The sequence below is a fragment of the Parasteatoda tepidariorum genome, chromosome 11 (assembly GCF_982258835.1).
Source record: "Parasteatoda tepidariorum strain Cologne lab strain chromosome 11, Ptep-v5.0, whole genome shotgun sequence".
NCBI classification, from domain to species: domain Eukaryota; kingdom Metazoa; phylum Arthropoda; class Arachnida; order Araneae; family Theridiidae; genus Parasteatoda; species Parasteatoda tepidariorum.
The window spans coordinates 4,016,151-4,042,776 of record NC_141765.1 but is presented as its reverse complement, the minus strand read 5'-3'; the positions used below and the strand labels follow the sequence as shown (position 1 = coordinate 4,042,776).

General features: G+C 28.3%; 1 protein-coding gene across 2 annotated transcripts in view; it reads left to right on the top strand.

Moving 5' to 3' along the window:
* LOC107446622 (transient receptor potential-gamma protein-like) overlaps window positions 1-26,626 on the top strand; it is a 341,741-nt gene that overhangs the window by 71,085 nt on the left and 244,030 nt on the right. The window lies entirely within an intron of this gene.

Here is a 26,626-nt window from a genome sequence, read left to right as displayed (position 1 = left end):
CATGATCTAAAAGATTTGTCTCCATGGTTTAGATCATTCTTTTGGTGTCACTTAATTCCTAAAAGATTCTATGGATAACTTAAAAAAATAGTTAAAAACATGGTAACTGACTGGTTTTAATGCAAACTATCTGAAATATAACACTGATTGATTAAAAAAATTATGCAAAATTAAAATAAATTTGAAATATAGTTACATTAGACCTCATAGAATAATTAATTAGCTAAAAGCATATGGGAATTAAGTTCTAAAATAATGATAGAGTAAAAAATAAATTTAATTACAAATTAGTAACTAGCAGTCATTTCCATGAGTATGGAATTTACATAAAAATTTGTTTCCATGGTCGATTGTTTTAGTTTAGATGATTTCTCTGGTATAGCTGAATTTCTAAAGGACTCTATGGATAATCTAAAAAAATAATAATTTAAAACATTCTAACTAACTGGTATTAATACAAATTACATGAAAAGTAATTCTGATTCAATAAGAAATTTATGTGAAATTAAAATGAATTTTAAATAAAGTTACATTAGATCTCATAGAATAGTTAATAAGCTACTAGCATATGGGATTTGAGTTGTGAAATAATCTTAGAATAAAAAATAACTCTAATTACAAATTAGTTACTGACTCTAAATTTAATTTTTATCTCATTGCAGAAAAGTTAAGCAGTATTCTATTCTATTTATTCAGTATTTAAATAGACTTAGGGTAAGGAGACAAAATAAATTTTGAAAAGTTTCCACCAAACGAGTAGAAATGGTAAATATTTGTAATTGAACTAAAAATGAAGTAACAGATGGACTAAACGAGATAACGTTAATATTTTTTTTTATGTAATTTTGCAGTATAAAACTCTATATTGCGTATAACAAAATAAAATAACTATTACTTTTAAAATTCGAACATATTTAGAAAAAAATGGCAAATATAAATGATGAATTATAATTTCTGCATTGTAAGAAACGTTTCAGAAAAAATAGTTAAATAACAATTTATTTGATCGTTATTTTATCATATTCAATCATAATAGTCAAATAACCATAAGAAATGGTATTCAAACTGCTAACTGTGAGAGAAATCGGTTATTGCCTGTTTTCATCTAATTCGGTTAATCAAATAGAATTTCATCTTCGCCAACTAGGTTCACAGCCAATGAGAATCAAGCCACGTTGTCACATAATGATTATCCTTGTGTATTTCTAGAATCCTAGTAAAAAAATCTAAAAAGTCAATACCGAGGAAAGCTGAACAGAAAAACATTAAAACCTTTTTGATTGCTGATAAAATGAGAGAGGCTTTTAGAGACTTCAAAGTTTCATTAGGCAATTAAACTGGTTTTGAGGCATTATGTCACTTCTTCCTAAGTACAGAATAAATATATTTTGATTAAATCTTTTTTGACTTAAATGTCCCTTACGACGCTGTTCTGAGATTGTTTTTCCTTATTTTTGCCAAAGAGTTTGAAATATATATAAAGAGTGGTCATTATAGAACACTATAGGCCAGCGGTTCCCATTTTTTTTTCAGCTACGGAACCTTAAGCAGTCGATCTTCCTTTAGTGGAACCCCGATGCTCATTAGCAATACTGATAATTAAAGAAAAACAACTTATTATATTGAAAATATTTAATGTGAGAAAATGAAACTTTTTTATTGTTTTATTAATAATCTTTAAATTAATTATTTTCTCAGCTAAGTTTTTAAGTAGAATTTTCATTTAAGTTCTTAAAACAAGAAAAAAAATATGCATGCTGAAGAGTGGTTATTAAGAAAGTAAATTTTTTTGACTTTTGAATCTAGTTGTTTTATTTTGAATTTAAACATTCGACGTAGGATAATTAGCAGTTTTTAATAAATGTTATTTTTTCTTTCGCTAACATTTTATTTTCATTAAAAAAAACGGAGATATTATATATAAAAGGATTTATTGGTTGCCTAATTGCGTGTTTCTAAATTCATTACTAGTTTTTAAAAAGTACTAATCCTTGTTACCTCTCTGAGGAGCCTATGTTTCCGCGAAATAACATTTGGGAACCACTGCCATGGGCTACATTCATGCCTTAGACGAATCTAAATTTATGTTATTTTTCAAATGATGGCCATAATTTTTAAACTTATCTTCCTCAATCCTCATGGAGTCGGCATTCGAGAGTTACTCTTTCATCATTACAACGATTTATTATTTTTGACTGTTTTCAAAAATAGCTCTATTATTTTACATAAACGATGCAGAACAAACATTTATCTTCCTTTTTCAATGTAAGCTAAAGTCATAACATCAATCGAAAACAAGAAGTTTTTTTACTTTTTGAGCAGGCGAGAACATTCTTCTGAAAAATTCTTTTTAAAAACATCTTTTTAAACCAGATGTTTTTCTGTAAGATTCTTAGGACAAGCGAAGAAAAAGGAAGGAAGGAAGTCATAAATAATAAAATAGAATGCTTTGGACTAAATGCAGGACTTTTTCCTTTGTTCATAGCTGTTCGAACTTTTATTATTATACTATTTTTAGAAACATCTCATTTTTGCAAGGATTATTGCAAAAATTAGTTCTGATTACTAGTTACTACTGGAACAATCTTCTTGTTATCGGGCTAACCGTGGGGAAATTTGGTGGTTTTCCTTTTATGCAACGTAGCCGAAAGAAGAGTTATGTCCCAAAAAAGTTGGTGGACACTTAATAAGGTTGTGTGTCAGTGAGAAAATAATGACTTCGGTTCAGTTTGTCAGATGTATTTTTAGTCAAATGTGATATTCTTTTTTGTAATAAAATTCTCAATAAATAACTATAGTCCAAAATTAGAATAATTTTGGTACTATGGAAGTATTAGAGCACCTCTTCTATATTTTGCAGATATGCGAAAATATTTCATTATTTTTCAGATTTTTATTATCCTATATTGGGATACATTTTCCAGATTTTGCATAGTTGTTAAAAACTTTTTTGCGAAAATACTGCGGTGCATATTAGTTTTGCAAATTTTGCCAATACTTATATCAGTCATGTATACAAAGTGTAAAAAAGAATAAAAAAGTGTGTAAAAAACGGATCACCCTGAATAACTTTCATACTAACGATCAAATTTTCAAGGTCTAGAACTCACTCTTAGTAGTTCAAGGGGGTGATCTCAAATATGCTAATCATTAAGTGCAGACGATATTTTAAGTTAGACACGAAAACGAATTTTGACTTTTTTTTCAGCGGATTTCCGTCCCTCGAAATATAGAGGGTAGCCGCAATCTGAGAAATTTGGTCCTAATAGTTTGGTCGGGAAAACCGTATAAAGTTTGGACCGATTAATGTTAATTTTACTTTTTGCATATTTCGCTATATCTTGAGAATTTTTTAAGCGAATTGAAAATTTTTTACACACAATTGTAAAATTCGGTTATCCAAAGATAATTCTATGCAAAAAATAACTTTCAGTAAATATTTATTATTTTTTATTAGTTTACTTAAGAATGGTCAAAAAATACTATAGGTCAAAAATAAAAATATGAATGGTCCAGATAAGAATTAAGAATGGTCAAAAATTTCCAAACTACAGGGACCATATTTCCGAGACCCCTTACATTTTGGATGTCCGAATCCATCGAAAACATTTAATGTTTATTCAGAAAGTTTTTGTGTCTGATTTCTTAACTTAAAATATCGTTTGCACTTATTAATTAGCACATTTGAGGTCACTCCCTCGAGCCATTTGAAAACGTTTCGCACAAAATTCGTTTATCCAAAGATAATTCCATGCAAAAAATTTATTTTAGTAAATATTTATTAATTTTAATTATTTTATTTGAAAATAGTGAAAGAAAAATTTAAATTGTGAAATATACATAATTTTAAAGTTCGTAGTTTTTTAAGGCAGAATCTGTTCCCGAAAAATCGAATTTCAAACTTCGTTTTCTCAAGAACCCCAATTTCGCTAAAATTTTGTAATTTTCACTTTAAAATTTCATTATTTAAAATGATGTAAAAAAATTTTATACCTAACAATGGAAATAATTTGCGACTGTTATTACATAAAATAATACATATGTACTAAAAGCAATATTTTGCATAGTATTATCTTTGAATAAAAGAATTTTATAGTTGTGTACAAAAAAATTCGCTTAAAAAGTTCTCGAAATATGGCGAAATATACAAAAAAGTGAAATTAATACTTAGGGGACGGTTCTCCTGACCAAACTATTTGGACCCTATTTCCCAGATATATTTTGGGGGTCCAAATTCGTCGTTATTCAGAGAATGTCTCATTTCGTAACTCCAAATACTGTTTGAACTAAATAATTAGCATATTTGAAGTCACCTTCTCGAACCATTAAGATTGAGTCCTAAAACATGAAAATCCGATCATTTGATCAAAATGTATTCAGGTTTTTGGCGCACTGCACACCCTCAATAAATCTTATGATTTCGCGTACTTTTGTTCAAATGGGTGGTCTCAAATGTGCTAATTGATTCACTTTACAAGATAGACTCTCTTTTTGAACGAACATACAGTTTTTGTACTCTCAAAATATGTGATCGGACAAGAGATTATTAGTTTAATTTTCTTCTTTTAAAGTGCATTCGTTTATCCAATCCATGCACGCAAAAAATACAATTGTTTATTTAATTATAGCTGAAAAAAATGATGAGTATGCAAATTTTTAGATCATTTAAAGGTATGTAATGACTAAAAAGCAAAATTTAAATGAAATCGGTCTGATAGTTTCTGAGTAACGAAAATTTAAAAAAATCGTATATTAAAAAGCTCCCAAAGTTTCATTGAGGAGTTCGGTTGGATTTAAAATTACAAGGCGCAATCAAAAAATATACTGAATCCCTTATTCAATGATGGTGATAAAATTAAAACAATTAATAAGGTATTCAATTGTATACATGAAATGAGCTCATTCAGCTAATATGATTCTTTTTTACGAAGAAAATCAACTTGAGTATGTTTCAAAAACTTATTTTTGGCTATCATTAATTTACATGTTTAGATGTGAAAATGTGAAAGGTGAACGGAAGGAAGGGTGGGGTCAGTTTAGGGACTGCCCTACTTAGATTACCTTTACTTTTATTAACTGTAAAGGTGACTTTGTGTCATCGATTAATATAATGACCTTTTAATCGATTTAAATTGTCACTTTACCCACAACAGGTATCAGCAACAGGATACAACATTAGCATCAAAAATTAAATTTTTTTATTTATCTTTATAAAACTAATTTAAAGAATTTTTAACACATCATTCATAAAATCTTTCAATAATGTTAATATTTCTAAAATAAAAATTGTCAATCGAAATAAGTTGCTCATGAAATTTTCATATATTCATTAATCTGAGTTCAGAGAGATTAGAAATTCTAAATATTGTTTATGAGACAAAATTATAATATCGAATTGAATTAAATTGAATGTTAATCGAACAAATTGCTTATAAAATTTTCAAATTGTTCAAATTTCTTTATTTTTTGAGAATTTATTTTTTGAAAATTTCTTTATTTATTCAGAGAGATTAGAAATTTTAAATATCCTAACTTTGATTAAGAGACAAAATTACAATATCGAATCGAATTAAATTGAATGTTTCCCAAAAGGCAATTCAAATGTTTTTTTTTCTATGATGTTAGCTATCATAATAAGATATACACTCTATAATTTTGGAGACAAAAATATATAAAATTTTGAATGTTCTCATTTTGTTCATCCTATAAAATTAAATTTTACTTTATTCTTTTGTGTAAATAATTTTATTTTTTTGATTAAATCCGGTAGCAAAGGTTGTATATAATACAATCAAGTTTGAGATTTTGAAATTCAATTGATTTTGAAATTTGACAATTATAAGTAAACATATTTTAATTAAAAGATAATCTCCTCCTTAATTTATATTTTCAGTATCGTTATCAAAACCTAAATAACGGAATAAGCATATTTTTAATAAATTTTATGTGATATTTAAGTGAGGAATGACAAGAAACCTGATCAAAACCTGTTGCAACATGAACAAAGAACGATATAATTATAATAATAATAATAATGATAATAATAATAAAATATTAACAATTATTCGATTGAGCCAAAATGGCTAAGTGGTAAAGGTATTGTGTTTAATCCTCTATTCTAGCATGGAGCCCAGTGAGCTTTATATAGATGTAGCTTGCCGGAAAAGTAAAGGTAGTTGGAGAGCAATGCTGACCTCGAAATTGTGGTGACTTAAATGTCCATGTTTAACAACAAGTTTTGAAGGGAGTATTTTACCAAAAGATGAAATGTTTAATCATCCGACAGGCTTTTCTGGTTGCCTTCCTCGAAGATTTGTCAGAGTTGTTTCTCCATCTTTAAATATGATTATGCAAACGCAATTATGTGTGCTTTTCATATTTGGCAGTTTAAAAATATATAATAAAGGCGATGATTATTGAACGCTCTATATAATTGAGTGTAACGAAAGGGATCTTGGGAATTTTTCATGAGAATGATCACGAATTCGTTTATGCTAATATAATTTCATGAATAAATAAATTTTAATAATATTTATTGTTTATTATTTTATAAATTTTTAAAACATTTTTTTGAACTATATAATTTTAACTGACGAAATACAATGTTCGATCAAAGCCGGAAGAATAGTTCTTGATAAATGAAAATTAAAAATGCTACTTTTATTAAAATTTTTGCAACTATTCGAATGATTTTGTTCAAATTTGTATTTCGTCATAAAATTACATGCATTAAAATAATGTAAAAAATGTATACCTCACATTTCAAAATATATTTGACCATTATTAAAATGCATAATTGTAGAATAAATAATTATTAAAGTTATTTTTAATTCTAATTACAGTTGGATAAAACAGTTTTCTTACTTTGTGCAAATTGTTTTCGATTCCTCAGAAAGTCTCCGAAGTATTGACAAAATGCGCAAAAAGTAAAATTAGCAAAGGGTCAAAACTTTCGAATATTCTACTAACTAAATTATTAAGACCATGTTTTCTAGATTGCAGCTTCTCCCCAAATGGTCAAAAATCCAAATTGATCGAAAAAAAGGTATGTTAATATGGCGTCTGATTCTGTAACTTCATTAATAGTTAGTACCAATGAGTATTTGAGATCAGCCTTTAAAAGTATTAAGTTTTACATTTGTTTTGAGAAAATCCGATCATTAACACAAAAGTTATTCGGAATGATTTTTATTTTATTTTACTGTGTTTCTTTTCATGGCTCAATTATTTTCTTTATTTCTTAATCAAATAAATAACATAAGGGATCTTTTGTATTCGGTGTCACCCAACAAGAATGATTTTCATGATTATTAGTTTACTTTTTTTAACTTAGAAATAATTTAGAAAGTAATATCATCTAACATCCTGTAACAAAAATATTACAGATTATAAAGGATAATAGTTTAATTGGTTGGACAGTTCTTTGGAAAATAGAAATTTTGAAAATTTCTCTCCATATCCGTTAAAGTTTGAATTTTATCATTATAAAATACCTAGTCTAAAAAGATTCTTGTACTGAATGAAAGTAAGTTTAAAAAATATCTATTATTCTATCACCGAATTTTTTCCGATCTATTTATATTATAAATTAATTCTAAAAATTTTATTCTCTTAAATAGTTACAGGAATATTACTAATTATGCGAAAAATAAATATAACAAACTTTCGATCGCTTTTCCGACAAAGAACCAGAAAGAGGTTTATTTAGAGGAAAGTATGTTTATTCAGAGAAAGTAGGTTATTTGTGTCTCTCCACATTTAGGTTCACTTCTTAGATTTTTTTGAATTATTGAGGAACTTTATTCCCAGAATTTATCTAAAATTGAACTTCTGAATTTATTACTGTAGATTTAAAAGTAAACACTGTTCTGCAGCAATGCAAACAACTACTTAACTTCATCTTAAGTTTGAAAAGAAAAATGGTGCCTTGAGTGTGTGATTTACAACATAAAATTCATCTTAATGATTTGAAATAAATTTTCTTAGCTCAATGAAATTGAAAAAAGAAATAACTTAATTTTTTTGAACTTCTGAATTTATAACTGTAGATTTAAAAGTAAACACTGTTCTGAAGCAATGCAAACAGCTATTTAACTTCATCTTAAGTTTGAAAAGAAAAATGGTGCCTTGAGTGTGTGATTTACAACATAAAATTCATCTTAATGATTTGAAATAAATTTTCTTAGCTCAAAGAAATTGAAAAAAGAAATAACTTAATTTTTATAATTTTTTCAGAAACAAAAATATTTTGATAAAAAAGTTTTAAAAAACCTACTATTATTAAAGTGTTAATATAAATTCAAGCAACTTGCTGTACTCAAACCAACTACCAAACTCTAACTTTATAAGTTAATTAAAAGTCAAGAAATCTTGCGCAAGGTGAAAATATTTGAAAACAGAAAAATAGATTTCTCGTCAAAACTTTGAATAAATACGGAAAATTTGAGTTTGGAAACGATTCCAATTTAAAAAATAGGTGTATTATTTTCTGTTTTTATTGACGGGTTTCAGTATTTTTAATGTAACTTTTGAAGTTTCTTGAGTATTATCTAATACTTGATGTCAAATTGCTCTGAATAAAATAGGCTGCAACATATATTTTTCATTCAAAAAATTGAAAATTTTGTTAGGAAAAACCCATTACATCCCTTAAATTATTAAAACTGCTTCAATAATTAGTCTAGGAGGTCAGTTTTTCCTTCCATTACATTATTCATGGTTAAAAATTAAATTGCATAAATGATGTTACTGCTTATCTTTACAACCAATAACTAAGTTTAGCAGCAGTTTTCCTAAATTTCATATAAATTGGCATCCTAAATAATTTGAATAGTATTTAAATCATGCCAAATATTTCATTAAACGTTAGAACTTAATTGCTTTGGAGAGATGTGAAAACGTTATCTCGCATTCTTAATTTTATTTCAATATACACTCAGAGCACACAGTTATATACTTATGGTACTATTTTAATAGATACTTACGGCTAAGAATTCAGTACTGGCACTGTAGGTTAAGGTACAGAGCTGCAATCGTAAAGGACTGGTGGTGTAATCTTGGTGCTGATCCAAAAAAAAAAGACGTCCAGTACACAGAACTGTATGCATTTTTTCCCCATTTATTACCAAAATTGAACAGCCTACCCATATTTGAGTAGTGCTGAATATATTTAATTTTATAACCGTTGTTGACCAGCCGACCCAAGTTTTTGGGCTTACGACAATTAACGTTCAACTCCGTAGCCTTGTAGTTTTGAACCCAATCCAGAAGACAAGGCAACTCCTGGATCGAGTATAGGGAGAAATTTGCCTTCGTAGAGGACCTGTTGATGGAACTAACCCGCATTTACATTAGATGGAGAGGAAGACCACGAAAACATCCAACTGTTAGCCTGACGGCAAGGGACTCTACCCCATGATCCGTCTGCCACTGAGGAAATTTCACGTCAGTATTGTGGTCGATGCAAGTCGGAAGCGGAATTCGTATCGACTGGGATTCGAACCCGGTTAACCTCATTGGAAGGTCTTAAAGAAAAGCCATAAATATAAATATAATATAAATTGACATAAATTCGAATAAATATTTCGATTAAATTTAGATTTTAATGGTTAACATGTAAAAAAAGGTTTTTACAAGAATAATTTCAGGAATTTAATGTTCTTTCATTCAATAAAAAATTAGTAATTCATTTTTCTGTTTTTAATTCAAAATAAAGATAGTTTTACAAAATTAATGCATTTAATATATTTGTGGCATTAATTCTGTAAACTGTTTTATATTACATTTAAACTGAATTAAAAAGTTTAATAAATTGTTTATTGAGTAAAAAGAATGAGTTGGGTGAGGTTTGTGACACGTTGATTTGCAAGTGAAAGGGAAGTCACCACTTTTTCCTGTCAAAACATCCATTCTTTTATGAATAAACTCCGGTCACAATCATCTTCTCGTTTTAATTAATTTACTTTCTTCGGGAAAACTATTGTTCTTAAAATAACTAATTTCTTTCCTTTTAAAAAAATAACATTATCTTTGGAGGATGTAAATATCTGCGCTAAAATTACAGAAAAATTCTGAATGATTTTATTTCACCATAAAAATTAAAAATGCAAAATGTAAGAAAAATGTTTTTTTTTCTTCAAGAAAAGTGTTTTTAAAAAGTATAATCCTATAGTTCAAGCTTAATGTCAAGGCAAGACGAAGTCACCATTGTAAAATATTAATCAATTTTTTATGTCAATTATTTATGTCATTTCTTTGGGAGTAAAGTTATAACCTGCAAATTTAATTATATTTTATTTAGAAGGAAATGGTTTTGTAATTTCTCATTTTTATCAAAAATAAATTCATCTTCGTGTGAAATGGAATCAGTCAAATAAATAACAGCTACAAAATTGAAAAATTATGTTATGATTTATTTATACCCTAGAAATAAGAAGTTAGAATAACTGTTTTAGAATTCTTAATATTTCCCTAGTCAATTTAAAGTCACTACTCGTAAATAATAAAATTATTACTCTATTTTTTTTAGACAAAATGAATGAAATTTTGTTCTTTGAAATTGATTGTGCATTTTTAATCATCCTATGCATTTCGTGCAATTTAATTCATACGTGTTTTGTTAAAGAAAAACGTTTGTTCTTGTAGTTACTGATTTTTATGAAAAATAACATTACCATTGTACGACACTGGGCAATCATCCTTTATTTGATTTCCGATATAATGTTTCGAGTCCATTTGGAGTGTTTGGGAAAGATCTGTTCCTCATCTTACAAGGAAAACTAGGGAAGTGTGACTCGCCAATTTTGAAATAAACTAGTGGGATGTATGCCTTATGAGGAATAATTTTAGGGGGAAACATTCGTTTCGGCCCATAGAAAGTCCTGTGAGAGATAAAAAATAATTCAATGTATAGAAAAATCGGTATTTTATTACTTCAATGCAGACTATTCGTTATTGTAATTGTCTTATACTCCAATTAATTTTGTGGTACTTTTACGTACTATATAATGCATATTTATTGTCAAAATTGATTTCGAAAATTTTATATATCTGTAGTTTTTCAGAAAAACCTTGTATTAAAAAAAAAATTTGACATAAAATTTTTTTTTCAAAAAACTTTCCAAATTAATTAGAGTATGTAATTGCAAATCAATTAATTAATTAATAATTAATTAATTTATGATAAATTTATCAACTAGAAAATTAATTAATAATCCAATTAATTACAAATTAATTGGATTATGAGACAATTACAATAACTAATAGTCTACATTGAAGTAATAAAATACCGAATTTTCTATATATTGAATTATTTTTTATCTCTCACAGGACCTTCTATGGACCGAAACGAATGTTAATTAATTTATTAATTAGCAAATTAATTAATTATCCAGTTAATTACAAATTAATTGGATTATGAGACAATTACAATAACTAATAGTCTGCATTGAAGCAATAAAATAACGATTTTTCTATATATTGAATTAATTTTCATCTCTCTCAGGACCTTCTATGGGCCGAAACGAATGTTGCCCCTAAAATTATTCCTCATAAGGCATGCATCCTACTAGTTTATTTCAAAATTGGCGAGTCACACTTCCCTAGTTTCTCTTGTTAGTAACTTGATGTTGCTATGGTGACGGTCGCAAAAAAGAGTAATTTATCTTATTTAAAAGCCTTCATGTTTGTTAAAGTGAAATAGTTTGGCTATTGTAGGAATTCATATGTTATAAAGTAATCAGCACCAAGAAAGTTTATTTCGGTAAGAAATGAGTTTTGATTTTATACTGTTCGAATTTTTATTCTAAAATCAAGGTAAAACAACCGACAGCAGTCTGTCCATCCAATTAACCGTAAAGTTTACGGTAAAGAACATTTTTTTTTCACCTTTGCAGTTTTGAAACCGTTTAAAAATAGTATGGTTAAAAAAATATGAATGCGAAACTATTCGATTTTTGTAATCATTTATAACTAGCCTGGTTTTAAATGATAAAAAAGAAATTTTGCTGAATATTGAAACTAGGTTTTTCATTAGATTATACTTGAGTTGCGTTTGATCAAATGAACAACGGAATAGAGTTTAATTAGTTTATCTGGTTGTTTCACTTTTCGCAAGAGATGGGGAATACTAGACTTTTTTGTGCTAAGCCAGAATAAGAGTATCGTATTTTAATAGTCACAAATAGGGAAGGACTTCATTGTGTAGGAAATATTATAGTGTCGAACAGATTAGCCTTATAATATATACTCAGCTGCAAAGAACTAAGTGGCTTTATTAGGTTGGTATGATGAAATTCTGATGGTTTAACAGTATTAGATGAACTTAATAGTTTGAATACCATCTAATTTATGGTATTGTTTGAGTATGGTAAAATAAAAAATAATTTCTTATTTAACCGTTTTTCCCGAGAAATTTCTTACAGTGCATGAGGAAAATATAATACTTTTAATTACTTTTAAGTCGAATATACCATGACATAATTTCACTTGACTTTTATTAACTTTATTTCGATTTAGCTTAATTTCAATTCATAAAAATAAGTGTTTTAGTGAAAGAAGTGTTTAAATTTAGTTGAATTCCGCAACAAATGGAAGTTTATGAATCTGTCTAACAGTTCTGGAGAAATGAAAAATTGCGACTTCTTTAAAGCTTATTGCTCAAAACTGGCTGTCGCTTTGAAGTTTAAAATTTTAATTGTTATCGTTTGAGATTATGTAAAAATCTATGTAATTTTAAACTTATTTTGAACCTCATTAAAATAAATAATTATTTCAATTACTATCTGCAGGGATAATTTTTTTTCGAATCATGTGTGTGTAAAAGTATTTGATTAAAAAATATTTGATTAGATAATTTAAGAGATTTCAGTACTTAATCAGATAATTCGTGTAGCTTGTTTTGTTTAAATTTTGCACCTTTAGAACATTTTTGGACCATTTCCTTCGAAACATATTTCAATATTGTTTAAAATGAAGTATTTTGAATTGAAAAAGAAACAAATCATACTTTACTGTAAATCAAACTGGTTAGAAACAATTTTAAAAGAGTGTTCAAAGTTAGAAACTGTATGTCAAATAGTAAGGAGTTAATTCGTACAGACCAGCCATCGCTGGAATTCGAACTTGGTTCGCCTAATTGGGAGGCAGCTCTCTATCACCTGAATCACCCCGGTTTCAGTAGGAAAATTGGACTATATGATATTTGCAAACAGTGATTACCACTTTACAGAGCGCAAATAAAACATGCTATTTTATAATAAGCCTGATACTTTTTAGGCTTTCAGAAGCTAACCCAGATACTAATTTAAGAATATAACAATAGTTACTCAGTTAGCTTGCCTTCATTTAGCCGTTTACTTTTTTCTATTTCCATTAAGTCCAAAGTTGAGACAACTAATTGTAAATAGCCTTATTTAATATTTCTTGCCAAAAAACATAGCCTTTTAAAACTTAAACATTAAAGCTTCCAATTAAAGAGAAAAGTCTGACGGTAGCATTTTATAGCTAACAATGCTTTTCGTCCGAGGAAGGAATTGAATTTTGTGACGTAATTTCTGATAATTTGTAATTCAATATTTACTTCAAAATAGATCAGATAAACTTAATATATCGCTGGTTCAAAACTAAAACGACACTTTCACTTCTCATTGAAATAACATAAGAAGTGAGTGCAGAACCAGCGATATGATTCTAGAAACTAAAAGACCAACTGTAAATTTAGAAATCAGCTTTATTGGCGAGTGACATTCCTTGTAAATACGTAAGATAGAAATAAGATAACAAATCATTAAGATTTTTCATGTTTCATTTTGCGCAATGCACATTTCAAATATAGTAATGAAATTGTGCTATTATAAGAACTTAGAATTGTTTTATGATGGAATAAATTGGAGTTTATTTCAGCATTTAATTTAGAGACATTACTTAAAAATCTGATACAAGGATTAAATCTTTAAATTGTCCTTTTTTTAGTAATCATTAGTGCCCTTTTCGTGCTTTCTTATATTTCGTTGTTCCTTCATAAATTGATAGATTTATATTTTTAAATTTTATTTAGAACTTTAAATTTAACCTCTATTTTAGGGTTCATAGAAATATTTCATTATTCATAGAAACTAGAAAGACCTTTAACATTTGAGTAATATAAAGGTGATGAAAATTAAATTTATTTTATGTATGAATGCTTTCAATTATTTTTTTCATGCATGTTTCGTGTTGTAAAGTAGATACTTATTAGTCAGTTTTCAAAATGCGGAAGCATAACAGAATTCTAAATTTTAAGCTCTGACAACAATTTAGAGTAAATTTAATTCACAATTAAATATTTCTAACAAATGTATGATGCTTTCTATTGACAAGAAGTAACATAAACTATTGCAAAAGTTGTTTTTATAAAAATCTCGAAAATTATTTTTTTTTAGCAAATTAGACACTTTTTGACCTTCATGCTGGTTTGTGAGCTAATTTTGGACCTGTTAAGTGAAGCACTGTTTGCAGATGTTTGTAATAAAGTTTCATTAGTACGACTACTTGATAATATCCTTAACATATAGAAGAAGCAAACTGATGTTTCAGTGAGAAAAAAAGCATGATCAAAACTAACAGAATATTTTACCGTGTTAGGTAATGATTTTAGTAAAAGTAACAATAAAATGTGCTTTTATAATATGTGTTAAGATTTTGTAAATATGGTAACATTTTGGTAGTTTTATCAAGATACACTAGTGATGGTCATTAAAACCATTTATAAGGTTAAAATACTTTTGAGTTTTGTATTTTTCACTAAATGAGTGGTAATAAGAAGCATAATTTTTTCGGTAAACCGTTAACATATGAACGTAAAAATTACCAAAGAACTGGCTTAAATACTGTATATTTTGATTTTATTAACCAGGATTCTTTTTACCAGAAATATCAATACCATACAGTATGATAATTTTTCCGGAATTTTTCCTCCATGTTTTATGCATGTGTAAATATAACGATTGCAACAGAAAAATTATTTAACAGAAATTCTAAAGTAGGTACTTTAAACTTCTTTCATTCTTAAAATAAATTTTTCAAATATTTTAAACTACTTTCGCATGTTTTCATGAAATATTTTTGCTTAACATTCCTTTTTTAATATAAAATACAGCACAGTCTGATTGCAATACAGATAGTTTTCCTCATAAGTTAATAGTTGGATATAATCTATAGTCCTAAAATTTAATAATAAAATTATTATTGTATTGATTTTCTTAAATGAAAAAGTTTTTTTCATAAGTAGTGAAGCGAAAGAATTTAAAATTCGCTTTTAGTAAGTGCTCTATTACGGAGAACTTCCCTCTATTCATGTTGGGTGGTTCGTAAAGTTACACATTTTGACTTATGAAAAAGTTCCATTCATTTTCCCCTTTCAAAATAATAATCCGCATTTTTGGCTTTTTTTTAAAAATGTTTTTAGTGTCGAAAAGGCTGTTAAAGTAAAGAGAAAAAATATCCGGTGTATACAAAGAAGAAGATGTATTGAAACATTACCAGACCCAAAACTGGTTTGCGAAATTTCGATCTGGTAATTAAGATCTACAAAAATTAGCCACACCAGTTGAAACTAAATAAAAACAGATGCAAACTGGCAAATAACAAGAATCAAATTCGTCCATTATTTTTATATTCCTCTTATTCTTACGGAAAGAAATTTGTGCCTCAGCGTTGACGTCTATAATTTACTTGAGTCGCGATGGCTCAAGGGACCTGTTTCGAATCTCAGTGATCTTCCGGCTTACACCGACCCCAGTGCTGACGTGAAATATCATCAGTGGAAGGTGGATCATGGGTTAGAGTTCCCTTGCCGTCAGGCTAACCATGGGAGGTTATCGTGTAACGCAAATGCTGGTTAGTTCTATCAAAAAGTCCGCCACGAAAGGCAAATTTCTCCCAATACTTGATCCAGGAGCTCCCGCGTCTTCTGGATTGGGTTCAAATTACAAGGCTGCGGAGTTGAACATTTGTAGTCGTAAATCCAAAAATTGGGTCGACTGTTCAACGACGGTTATAAAATAAAGTAAAATACAATTTGCTTCTTAAACGTCAAGAAAATTATCCATTTTTAAAGGGTATCAACACTGGTGACGAGAAATGAGCGATCTACAACAATATTCCGGTCTCTAAATTTTTTTTTATGTGGCAAAATTTTAATTTTAAATAAGAAAGTCATATGTCTCTCTTTCGTATGCCTGTTTAGACAGAGGGGTGCGAATGTTCTTGTTTTCCAGTGGCGCCCCCTATGGCCAATAACTCGACTTCCGCCATACCCATACGTCACACCCGTTTACAGGGTGGATCCATTCATACATCCATTCATTCATCCACGGATCGTAATTTTAACCTGAATCAGAGAACGAATGAGAAGGTCATAAATCAGAACAAAAACTTTGAATCATGCTACTACAAGAAAGATGGCAAAAGGAACCTGAATGAACAATACAAGATTCAATAAAAAAATCGTGTTTCATTTTCATAGAAAGAAAAAGTAAGTTACTGTCCGAATATTCCAATAGTTAATATGCTAATATTGTTTCTAAAAGATTCCCCTTTTAAAATATTTGAACATTTTCTCTTTCTATCCTTTTAAATTAACAACAATTACCCTAATCAAAATGGAAGAGGTTGTCGTTAAGTGCTTGTCGTTTCTAAAAGTTGAGATTTTAAAAGGCTGACTGATTGAATATTTAATTAAGGCTAAATCAAAGAAAGATTTTTGGTGTGGCTTAAAAAGACAAACATTTTGTCACCTCATTTATTTCTAACCAACGCATGAAATTTATCCAATAATCACTAACGTTTCCAGTTTTTACTTTATTAGTGACACGAATTAAAGTTATGCATGAAGAGTTTATTCCTTTTTTAGAAATTGATTTGAAAAGTGTTCAAACTATTGTCTTCAAATTCTTAGGTTATTAACAGTATAAATCGTTTCGTTTATGTTTTTTTTCCTTTCAAATAGTAGGCTTGCGCCAGAAGAGAAAATGCCAAGTTTCATAAAATATTAATAAATTAATGTTTTTTTATTAATTAAACGTTTTATAAACAATAAGAGTGATCCAGTTCTTTCTTAAAATTCTTCTGAAAATGCAGAATTTATTGTTTTCAATATTCTTTTTATGTTTATCAACTGTATCAAGTATTTCATTAATATCTTTTATTTCAAATCCGTTGTTTTTAGCAAGAAAAGAAACCTTAAAACTGTTTAAATATTAATTAATTAATGTTTATTTATAAATTTAAAAAGTATAAATTTAAAGTATTAATAAGTTTGTTTTCATTTAAATTCTTTATGAAATTTTTAAATTATTGCGTTGGATTTTTTGTTTTCACATAAATAAATGATTTTTTAAAAAAATAATTGATTCTTCGAAATAGTCACATATATCTTAAAATTTGGGTGATAGTTCATATTAAAATATATTTACTTTCGCTTTTATATTTTCATTAATCTGTTTACTTGGAAAATAGGAGCAAAAATTGTAATCTTATAAAAAATAATATGCATCTCAAATTAATATTGAAAAAAAAAAAAAAAAAAAAAACAACGCTTGACAAATCATAGTACAGGAAGGTCTAATGCAATAAACAGCGAAACTAGTTTGATTGTAGGAGGAAAAAGGATTTGAAGGATGATTATTTAATTATTAGAAAAACTTTCAGTTTTCAACTTTAAATTAAACCTATTTTGGGTGTTTATTGCATTTGCTCTTTTATTTTAGTGTAATTTCGTAAGATTAAGAAAACATATATGTTTTTTTTTCTTCTTTAAGTATTAAATTGCAAAGCCCATTTTAATTTTTTAATTCCTTAATGAATAATTTGAAAATGCATAGTAAGGGAGATCTTTATGGACTCAAAAATATTTTGCAGTTAAATTTCTTTTGATCGATGTGCTTAAACCGTACTTATAACTTAAGAAATGACGCAAATGCGAAAACTAAGTAAATTTTTTCCCCTTTTAAATAATTTTGACTTTATTGAAAGCAGCAAAAATCTTCAAAAATTTCTAAGTAAACAACAAATAAGCAAAAGATTTCTAAATAAACAACGAACGATATAAGGTTTATTCTGGATTAATTAAGTAAGCTTTACCGTTAAATAGACTTATTAAATTTGTTCGTACTAAATTAAATTTTTATTAGTGAATTAATTGTTCTCAAACATGTTTTAAAAAATATTCGAATTTACTTTTTCTTTTTTTCAGAAGAAAACAAGAATTTGAAATGATCTTTACCTATTATCGAACAAACAAATAAATTATAAACAAATAGATAATTGAACAATCAAATAAACTATAAACAACTGAGACATGGTAAATTATGAGTTTTAAACGTGTATAAATAATGTGAAATTTAAATATGTAATAAAACAAAATACGCGAATAACGTTTGATTTAAGGATCGTATTAAGTTGTAATCGATCGTTTAAGAGGCTTAGCTAAAATATTTTAATTATTTTTGCAAACGATGTTTTCTGTTGCAAAATTAGACATAGAAACATATTTTCTTTGCGTAAACATAAATATTTTCGTCGGATTCGGTTTCTCGAATCTTGAAACATGGGAGTGAGTCGAAACTTGAAAATTTACCTTTTCTTTTTTTAACTAAATAGTATATGAAAGTCATAATTTTAAATTTTCATTTCAGAAGAACTATTGGACCGATTTTTTTAAAATTTCAAGTTCTGTTAATTAAAATTACGTATATAATAGTAAAACATTTACACTTCTAAAAACACGACATTTTTTTATCATTATTAAAATAAATATTAAATAATAATAAATACTTAGTTTTTACGTAGATTTATCTTTGGATGATCGAGTTTTATAGTTGATTGCAAAAATTTTCTTACAATCTTAAATAATTCTAAACATATAATAAAATACGCATAAAGTGAAATTAATAATAAGGGGGCTCCTACTTTTGGTCTATCTCCTGCTTAAATTGTTGGGATTATTTTTTCCAGAATGCAGTTACCTCCTATTTTGAGGATCCACAATCCAAATTCATCGAACAAAAAGTCATGTGCCTGATTTCATGACTTAAAATATCACTTGTTAATATATTTAAGCATATTTAAGGTTTCTTGAATCATTTAGCGTATGTACGTGAAAATCTAGTCATTCGATCGAAAGTTATTAAAATGTTCCATTTTTTTAATTTTACACAGGATTCCTTAGAAGAACTGTTTTGTTTGACGATGTTAATGAAATTTGGAAAATACGTTATAGGGATTGTAGAAAAAAAACTTTTAAAATTAGTTAACGCTTTGACAAAAGGAAGGTACCCAAATTAAGACACAAAACTTTATTTCGTAATAGCATTTATCCAATGTGTATCCCATTTTTATTACCTTTGCACGAAGAGTGTTTCGGTTTATTGCAGCAATATGACGCTCGTTTTGAATTCAGTTTCATTTGAATATCGTTTTTAAACTATACTTTCAGAACATCTCCATTTCAAATTTAGAATCTATTTCAGTTTCTTTTAAAATAACATGGTGCATGATGATTTTTACAGAACATACAATTTTATAAGATAATTTTTACACCTATCAAAAATTAAATGCTTTTTTTTACTTCTTTTTCTTTCTTTTTAAGAACAAGAATGGAAGTTGCTTCGTGTGCAGGAGGTAAAATGCTTTACACATTTTGAACAAATTCTAAAATAATACATAATTTTTCCAATAATGTGTAATAAGTTGATAGAAAAAGATTACACAGTAAACCAAAACAACTAAAGCAGAAAAAAATATTCACATTTTTACCTTTTATTCACATCTACCACATTATTCACATTTTTACCTTTATTCAGAGAAAGTAAAAAAGCACAATTTTTATAATTGATTTCATAAACCACTTTTTTAAATTAAGTGAAACATTAAATTAACATTAAATTAAGTTTTCCATTAAAAAAAACAAGTTTTTAAATGTCTTCAAGATCGATATTCAACCATTTTGTTCTAATGGCTTCTTTCAGTTGCAAGAGAGGGAGTAATCTGTGGACATGAGGATAGCATTGAACTTTTTTAATTATTGGCCAAATCTGTGTAGATTAGCAACATTGATCTACACTTTCATGTGCAGTTGCATATCATTCTCTGAATACTTTAGTAGTAATTTGTAAAGAAGATCTTTAAGTAACTTTCAAACTTCCTCTTTAATTAGCATATTTTATTTCCAGAATATTAACAAAAGGTGATAATTACCTATCTTGATATTAACTTTTTATCTGTCCTAGCATTAACAAACACATATCTTGGTAGGGCTAGTGTAGACACGTAGTGGTCAGGCTAGCGTGTATATATCCGCTCTTGTAATTGAACTTCTAATTGAAGAAATATGAATCGGTTACAAATGTATCATGTTTTTTATTCTAAATTAGAATAATTTATATAACCTTTACAAAGAGTGGTTAAATAAAGTTTGAAAAAAACACATGAAACCCTTACATTAATCTACTTTTTAAAGGTTTTAAGAAAGTTAAAAGAGGATATTTTATCAAGTTTGTTAAAGGAATAGTAGTAGATGAATGTAGAACAATGTAGATGAATAAAAGAAGAAAAAAAAACTAATTTTTAATTTATATTATTTTTTCACTATACATTTAACTAAAACTAAACATAAACAAACAGTCATCTCTTTTCTTTTGCGACTCTTTTGTTTACCTGGCTTCAGTGGAGGAGATATCAATAAGCTATGCATGCCGTGCGTTGTCCAAATGAACCATCATCATTACGCAATTATGGTCAAGCACCTAACCCCATTTTTAAGGATCTATCTCTTAACGGATATGATAGAAATGCCACGTAATTTCGACTTTAGACAAATGACGCAGATAGCACCTGAGCTGCTACCCCTCTATTCAAACTTCCACTTCGCAAAAAGAGAAAGGCGCCCATTTGGATAATTTTATCATCAAGCTAAATTAAAATTGATTCAATTGGTTTTGAGCTTTCAAATAAATCAAATTAAATAATGGTTTGATTATGCGTTGATTTGTATTCAAAACGTCTTTCTTACTATAGTAAAGCTCCATTATTAATTAGTATTATAATTAAAATGTGTCAACATTTATTTTTAAATAAGGCTTAGAATAGCCTCGTAGTTTTTTCATACTAGTCTCGTCCCAACAAAAACAACCACTTTTTTCATAAAAAAATGCTACGGAAAAATTAAAAGCGTAAATGGGGCGGAGCCTCTTAACTGCTTCGTATTAAAAGCTTGCCTCATATCACACATCATAAGTAAGGTGATCTCTGAAGCAAGGGAATGGGTTTAAAGGGTTCTATTACGCGAAGAGCTTTGCTTTGAGGAGAGGAAAACCCTTGCAGGTTTCAGTACCGGTTTTTGCTAAAATTTAGAGCAAAGGACTGGTTTTTACTAGAAAAATATTTACGCTTTAACTTAAAGCTTGGTAAACAGTTAACTTATCTACGTCAAGAAATTAAAATTTAACCAGTTGTCCATGAAAGATTTAAGCCAGAATGCACGTAAACGTGTAATTATTGTTAAAAAATATTTCATTAGTTAAAAATTATATTAAACATGATTCTTTGAAAAATTTGCGAAAAATGTCCTCACTAGTCCCCCTACTGCTTTTTGTCCTCATATACGGGTCGATATCCCAAACATTTTCTTAGGAGAGGTTAATTTACAAACAAAGGTTAAATTAGGAGAGGGTTAGCTTAAAACCGATGTATTTTTAGCTCTTTTTATAGACATATATTTATGTATGCTGTCATTATCTTGTTGGAAACCTTATATGTTTCAGAAAGATAGCAAATTCATACCTAGTGTGTTTTGATAACCAATAGAGTATTCAAAATGATTCAAAAACGCTTAACTGTTATATCCATTGAATTCAAAGGACCACAAAACCATAAACGGAGCTCCACGTCTGCTAAGTACATGGCTCTTTAAGTTATGCCAACAATCAATCACTATTGCTATCTGAAATACCTTACTGATTTTTCATCACCGAACAGCACATTAATTCACTCATGTATTTGCGAGCTCAATCTAATCTTGCTTGTTTTTTATGTAGTTTAAGACACGAAATTGACACGACATCTTGACCAAATTGACGCGCCATCTTGTGTCCTTTACTGTATCCGGTTTCATGAGTTTGTTCACGAAAGATTTTTTTTTGAAACAGCTTGACTGATTTAATTTTTTTTTAACGATTTTGGTTAGAAGCAGATTTTTGAATTTTTCGTTTTCCCCTAAAAGTCGATTTTTGCCATTTTCCACATTATAAATGTGGTTTGTAATTCGTAACACGGTCTGAAACTTTGCCTATATCTCGCTTTGAGCAATTTATTTTAACCTAAGATCTCAGAAATAGACCTATTTTTAAATTTTAACCAATAAAAATTTTGAAATAAAATTTAAAAGTAACCTCGAGAATTTATAATAACATCTCAAAATATAACGACTTTCTAACTTGCCGTTGAGGGTTAAAAATCTTAATTTATCTGCTCTTTTGTCAAACTTTTGGGACGCGTAAAATTTAAATCTAATTTTATCTTATTTTAATTTTTTACTTTTACCTCGAATCTTCTCATGTCTGTTTATTACACATAGAATAAAATAATTGGGAAAAATCTGTATTAATTCAAAATTTATAAAAGAATTCCAAGTGTACCTAAACTTTTGTGGTGAACACTGCATTGACTACCTCTAATATGTTATTTTGGAATCTTTATAAAAAATTACTTTGCTTTTTTATATAAAGATTTAAGTTTAAAAATAATTTCAATTCCTTTTTACTGACATTTCCGTTACTCTTTATGAACATTAATAGAGGTTTTTTGTTCAATTAAGAACGTAGGGAACACATATGCATTATATATTATTAGAATCTTCAACAAAAGCAATTTTTCGTCTTATTTTAATGATTTAATAATAAAAATTAACATTTACGTTTATAGCCAATTACTTTTTTTAGCAATTTTAAATTTAATTTTTCCTTAGAATTTAAAAACGATATTTTTAATGTCATGGAAGAAGTGTAAAGTAAAAAGTAAATCTGTATTATATTGATGATTATGTACAAAATACTTTATAAAAGCTTCAAAAATGTTCCATAAATCTTTCTATTAAATTTAACGCAAGCTGTTACTGCTTTTTTCATTGTGACCTTCCAAAAACGTTGCCAGGGTAACAGAAAATAAAGAAAGATCTGTAAGAAAAAACTTAATGTCATGTCATAGCGAATAGAATTATTTCGATCTACTGGTATTTACAATTTCTGAATGTCCTTTTAATGAAATTAATATATTATTCTATTTTAAGTTCACGTGTAGTGAGTTTAATTATGATGTTCTTTTCAACTTATTAAATTTAATAATCTTTATTTGGTTCCCAATGTAAGTAGTGATAAAATGTACGCAAATTATCCTTTATTTTCTTAGAAGTACGGAATTCCGTTTATTCTGTAATGCGTATATGATTTTATAAGTTGTACGCTTGTGTGTCTGTCTTCTTGTATTTTTAAATATATATGAATACATGCATATTTAAGGAATAATTATCGTAAGATAAAAATTAATCTTTATAATGCGTCTATGCCTCTAAAAAATTTAAAACAATGTAATTTTAATTGAGTTTAAGGTTAAAGAAGAAAAGTTGAAAACGAACTTACCAATATGAAGTAAAATAAAATTGGATATACTAATCTAACAGTTAACATATATCGTTAAGATGAAAAAATATAATGAATGTGCTTTTAGCTTTATCATAAAAAATAATTGGTAAATGAAGCAAATTACATTTCAGAGCTGCCATCTATGAAAAAAAAAAAAAACTTCAAAAATAATAATAATGGGAAAATTTTAACCCGCTAAACCCATGATAGGTAAAGAAGTTAGTAAAAACAATAAAAAAAAGTATTCAAATTGTAGGAGTGCTCGACTTCGCGTGCAGGTCGTCGAGCTACCGAAGCGGGGGTGCCATCCCCTCCGCAGAGGATCAAAATTGTGATGGCATGTCTTCGGATCATCCTTAGGGATGTTTCCCAGACCGTCGCCAATAGCCCATTGTGCAGCTCTAGTGCGACGTAAATGAACAACAACAACAACATCAAATTGTAGGTAGGTAGGTACTTCATTTACGTCACACTAGAGCTGCGCAATGAGCTATTGTCAACTCTCTGGGAAACATCCCTGAGGATGATCCGAAGACATGCTATCACAATTTTAATCATCTGCGGAGAGGATGGTTCCCTGTTTTGGTAGCCCGACGACCTGCGCATGAACTCGAGCACTTTACGGTAGAACGAAGACCGATACCGCGCACTCTCAGACTCTAAGCAGGCTCATCGAAGTGGTCGCCTACCCGCATACTGACAGCAGTCAGTGATGCTTGACTACGGTGTTTTACTATCCTTACGATCAGTCCACTGCAAGGCATTTAAATTGTGAAATCATAAAAAGAAACACGTATTTGTAGTGCTTACATACAAATGTAAACCAGGAATTAACCGTTTTATTAGTTTTCTTTCTTTCATAGGGTGACTGTTTATAAGTCTACATGGGTAGATAGTAAGCCATTTATAGACTTCATTTTTCATAACAGCCAAGTATACACGTATTGCCAGCATTTATCGAGAATGTACGTTTATAGTTTAGAGCCCCATTCATAGTTACTTAAAGACTGTTTACTATACTGGGCAATTAAAATTTAAAATAATTATATAAAGGCTACAATTTAGAAATTTACATGATAAATTAATTGATCCAGTACAAAAGGTCATGCATCCAAACTATTCAGTCGAGTGGCTTAAGGAATAGCTTATCATAATTAGTTCCTACCTTAAAATTAAATCAGAGCTAATCTTATAGTCAGAAAAAATAAATTGGTGTTCTTAGTGTTTTAAAAGTATCCATTCCTTCAATTTCATTTTTCTTAAATTTTAAAATGAAATTGAAGGAATGAATAAGGAATTAATTAAATCTGTTTTAAATTTACTCTTTTAGAAACTCTTTATAATCAGAATAATTCCTTTAAAACCTAAGAATCTGATTGGTCATAATATTGGAAAAAATCTTCTTGGCTTGCTGATATCGATATTCTTTTTAATATGAAAGTTAAAATCCTTTCCTTTGTCAAAAAGCTTAAATGTAATTTTTCTATCTTCATCAATTTTAAGAGTTAAATCTAGAGAATTTACTGTAAGATATCAAATATTACTTTTCTTAAAAATTGATTCGCTTGGCTAAATTTGTTTTGCTAAAATTTCAGAGTCCTCACAATTAATAACCAATAGATCATCAATAAATCTTAGAAAGAAGGAATTTGTAGGAAGATTATCAAATGATTTAATGAATCTATATTCTCGAAGAAAAAGGAAAATATTGCAAGAATTTGTAATAAAATTATTTCCAATGAAAAATTGATTCAAATTTAGTTTTATGATAATTTTAATACGTTAACATACATGCCTTCTCAAAATTGTCTAAAGTCCCTGGTCAAATTATTAGACGCACTATATGATTCCATGTAAAATTTTAATTATCAGCTTTATTGTTTTCACGTAACTGAAACCGGTTTGCACTTGTTTATGCTCGTATATCAATTGGTTAAATTAGACGATATATAATATAAATTCTACGATTGGATATATTATATAAATGTAGAATATCTATTACATAAGGTATTATATTATAATAATTAGACCAAATTATTACATGCACTGTAGTGATTTAATAATTAAATGTTTTGCACGAGTTAATATGCAATACTTTTATATTTAAACATAAATTCAGGAGCTTTTCATATACTTCTTGCTTGTATTTATTTTTAACATATTGCATTACAATGCTGACCAATTCATACCGAACGTAAACAAGTGCATGTCGCGTAACAACAATAAAGCTGTATAGTATCAACTGATAATTAACATACAATCTTATAGTGCGTCTACTAATTTGCCAATTCCCTGAATTAGTACTGACTATAATCACTTATTTTGAGAGGTATGGGGCAGTTTCAGAACAAAATGTTTCTTGCGATAGAAGGCAAACTCGCCTCCAGACGCCATGAGAAAATATTGTCACTTTTTTTTCTTCTTTTCCTTTTTAATAGCAAACAATAGCGCGTGTATTTTTTTAACACTTAGCATCCATATATTATGTGTGTGTGAGTGAGTAACATGGAATGTCTCATATGATCATACCTGTCTTTATATTAATTCATAGATTAAAACAGATTTCATTAATTTTAAGACGCAGAAATCGTACTTTCACAAAGGGCTATAAAAAGTCAATAATTCTATTAAAAGATTATTTTCCGAAGTTAATGGGTAATAATTCTTGGAAACATATTCATTGGGAATATCCCAAATATTTTAAGCAGTCTATATACACTGAAGAGCCAAAAAAATGGTATACCTGCCTCATATCGTGTGGGGTCCCCGCGAGCACGCAGAAGTGCCGCAACACGACGTGACATGGATTCGATGAATGTGTGAAGTAGTGCTGGAGTTAATGGACACCATGAATCCTGCGGGGCTGTCTATTAACCAGTGGGAGTAAGAGGGGGTGGGAATATCTTCTGAACATCAGGTTAAAAGGCATCCCAAATATGTTCAATAATGTT